Here is a 3,472-nt window from a genome sequence, read left to right on the forward strand (position 1 = left end):
TGTTTTACTGCCTTTTGTTAAACCAGTTTGTATGTATCCATAAACTTAGGAAAATCCCTGAAATTGACCTTATAGTAGCAACCAAAAGGAGATGTGAGCTAAGCATAAATGCCATGGCCTTGCATGGTTGTGCGGTACTTGTGGAATTAGACTCATCTTTTGTAATCCGATTTTTGGCATTAAGGCCAAGTAACTAATATATCCACTATCCGTTTTTGTAAAAAAAAAAATAACAATAATAATACTAAATTTACCGTATGCTTTTTATGGTTCACCTTTATACATCTCATTGTTTTCCCAATAATATTTTGTAGTATTTATATAAGGTAGGGTTTTCAAAATTTGGCATAGCATTATTTTGTCCACATTTATGTGCACAGGAAGGAAGCAAGGAAGCAAGTGATTGACCAAACAAAGCTTAGTTTTTTCAGGAGTCTTATCTGTAGGAATTCTGGCATTTAAACAAGTCCGTGAAATATTTATTTCATTTGGATCATTTTCAACTTCAACATTTCAAACATACACAAATTTGCCTTAAAAACAAGTTGGTGAAAATAACATTAAAATTCTATCTTTTCAAAAGGTGGGATAAAGATTGGTCAATTTTCTCCTTGAAGGTTTATGTAAGTAAAAATTACCTTTTCAGAACATGGAGTAAATGGTCAATACTTTACCTTTACAAATCACTGCATAAACTTGTGTACCTTTACAAAAGGCTGCAAATTTTGTATTGTAACTTTAAAAAGATGGGCTAAATATTTGATTTTTTGGTTCATGTAAGTTTAATACTTTATCTTTGCAAAGATCACACTTCAAGAGTCTAGCGACATGTGTTTTCATGAACTCGTGTATTGTCCTTCTTCAATTCTGTAACATCCCCTAGTAAACCTTGTGTAAAAATACATAACACTAGAAATTTTTTACGAAATTTACTAGCATGTAACATTCTAAATCACTTATTCCATATTCCTTTACTGATCATTAGATAAAATCTTCATCATTACTTAGAGTAACATTAGAAATGGAATAGTGTGTTTAATAACATAACAACTACTATTGTAGCATATTAACATAAGGCTCCATATTGTAACCTTACATCATTATCATTATTCATTTCATTAAGCTAGTAAATCACATGTTTGGTGATGTAAGTTTCAACATCATGTAAGGAAGAAACATCTTTAAAATGGCACAATAGGAAAACACATCATTGAACACCGATATACCTTGGAAACACCGTAGGGAAAAACCAACAAACTTTTCATGAGGATGTTCACTCCTCACTCAATGGTTGTAAGGGAGTTCATCCCTTGACCATTGTTAAAAAATCATACAAAGAAATATCATCTTAAATTCATCATACTAAGCTAGAAGTTATTACAGTAATCATGATATCATTTACCCCAATTCCTCAAACACTGTGTCTTTGTGGCCTCTTTGTTCCCTGCAGTAGATTATCCTACATTTGACAATCCCTCAATTTGCATGGACCATTAATTCATTTCCTTCCATAATGTTAACATAATCCATCCTTTGCATAAGACACAATCCTTTCCTGCAAATACTACCGTTAACAGCTCTGACATTATGAATATAAAATAATTATCAAACCCAAATAATAAGTCTTTACTAGTTATGCATTAAACATATTTTCATGTGAGTTATTAAAACACATACAAAGTATTGAGAGATCCATATTTATTAACATTTCACGTTCATTAATTAAAAGTACATAACACGACCGTTGTATCAAGATAAAATCGAGAGTTATTTTCCTCGCTGCCCTGCCTCCTAGCGCTCTGCATGAACTAGGGTTGTTGGGTGCTCGCCTGTGTGCCCCTGTGGCTACTACGTTGCAACGCTCAGCCCTGCTACGCTTTCACATCACCCATGGAGTCCAACGGGGGCCCTGTTCCCCCCCCCCCCCCCCCAATTCCGCCCCCAGAGGTCCTAGCGTTCAGGTCCATGATTACTACAGGCTCAAAGCGCCCTCCCTCTGCTATTCAGTAGAATTTTATAAAGAAAATGGATACAATTCCTTCAGTTGCCCTTCCAGAAGAAGAAACCTGTAAAGCAGCCCTGAATATGGCTGAGAGAGGTCTCATAGGCCAGTTCACGGGCCTCTGACCTTCTCCCAAGTCGGTGAATGATTGGACTCAAAGGAACTTGACGCCATTAACCAAAGAGGGTGTCAAAAGCTATTTTGTGGGCAAAGGTTTCTTTGTATTCGTATTCGAAAGCCCGGAAGACAGAAGCTTAATCTTCAGGAATGACCCATACTTCATGGGTCCGCAAGGACTTTATCTAAACAAATGGTCTCCAGATTTTGATCCTACCCAGGATGTCCCCTCTACTGTTCCAGTTTGGGTGAGACTCCCTCATTTGCCCCTCCATTGTTGGAACCAAAATCTCTCCAGATCATCAATAATGCCCTAGGAAAATACATAGATCAAGCCACAAGAAAAGATCAGTATTCATGTACCCGCATTTGTGTAGAAGTGGATCTAGAAGAGGGGTTGCCGGAAGCAATTAAGCTCACTGTTGTTGGGTGGATGCATGTCTAGGAATTGGATTACGAACAACTTCCTTTCAAATGTAGACATTGTCATGGCCACGGACACTTTGCAAAGCATTGCAAGAAAAAGGCTGAGGAGCATGTAGACAAAAAAAACGAGGAACAATGGACTTTAGTCCAGAAAACTGCTCATCCAAAAAAAGGCAACACGATAGGAGTCCCAAGCAGCTCCAAGTCCAACCAAGAAAAGGAAGCAACCCCAAATGGTACAGAAAGCGTCCAGATCAATCCGGCAAACCCAGTTCAGGAAAATCTGGAACAGACAAGAATCCCACCTTCAAGCAAAGATGGAGGGGAAACTATACAGATCGAAGCCTCCCAAGGCAGCCCCTCCAATCCCTCATACGCAGAAGTCACAAGGAAAAAACATGCGGAAAGCTCAGGCTCTTCGGAGGACGAAACCTACGAGCGCCCTTTGAAAAGAGCAGGAAGGAAATCCCGCAAAGAAGTTAGGGAAGAGGAGGCTGAAAGACTAAAAATACAAGGAAGTCAGTCCACAATAGAAATTTCTATTGGAAAAAATACCAGACCAAGGCCTTCTAAGGGAGGCTCCAACCCCCCCTCAAGTAAATAATGAAACTCGTCTCTTGGAACTATAGAGGACTGGGGAATCCCTCTAAAATAGACGCAGTTAAGGACCTCTTGAAAATAGATCCCTCAGACATTCTCATGCTCCAAGAGACTAAGATAGAAGGGCGAGCCCTTCTAGATATCAGCAAGTCAAAATGGAAGAAAAGTTCAGGTAAAGCAGTCAGCTCAAGGGGCTCTTCTGGAGGGCTGGAAACTCTCTGGATCGAAGATTTATTCCAGCTGAATAAATCTCGTGAAACCCAACACTGGATCTTCACGGAGCTGACGCACTGCACAAGTAAGTTGACCATCTCTCTCTTCAATCTT

This window comes from Pinus tabuliformis, chromosome 4_2 (assembly GCF_031772625.1).
Source record: "Pinus tabuliformis cultivar Carrire ecotype Pingquan chromosome 4_2, CPIR1, whole genome shotgun sequence".
In the NCBI taxonomy this organism is placed as follows: Eukaryota; Viridiplantae; Streptophyta; class Pinopsida; order Pinales; family Pinaceae; genus Pinus; species Pinus tabuliformis.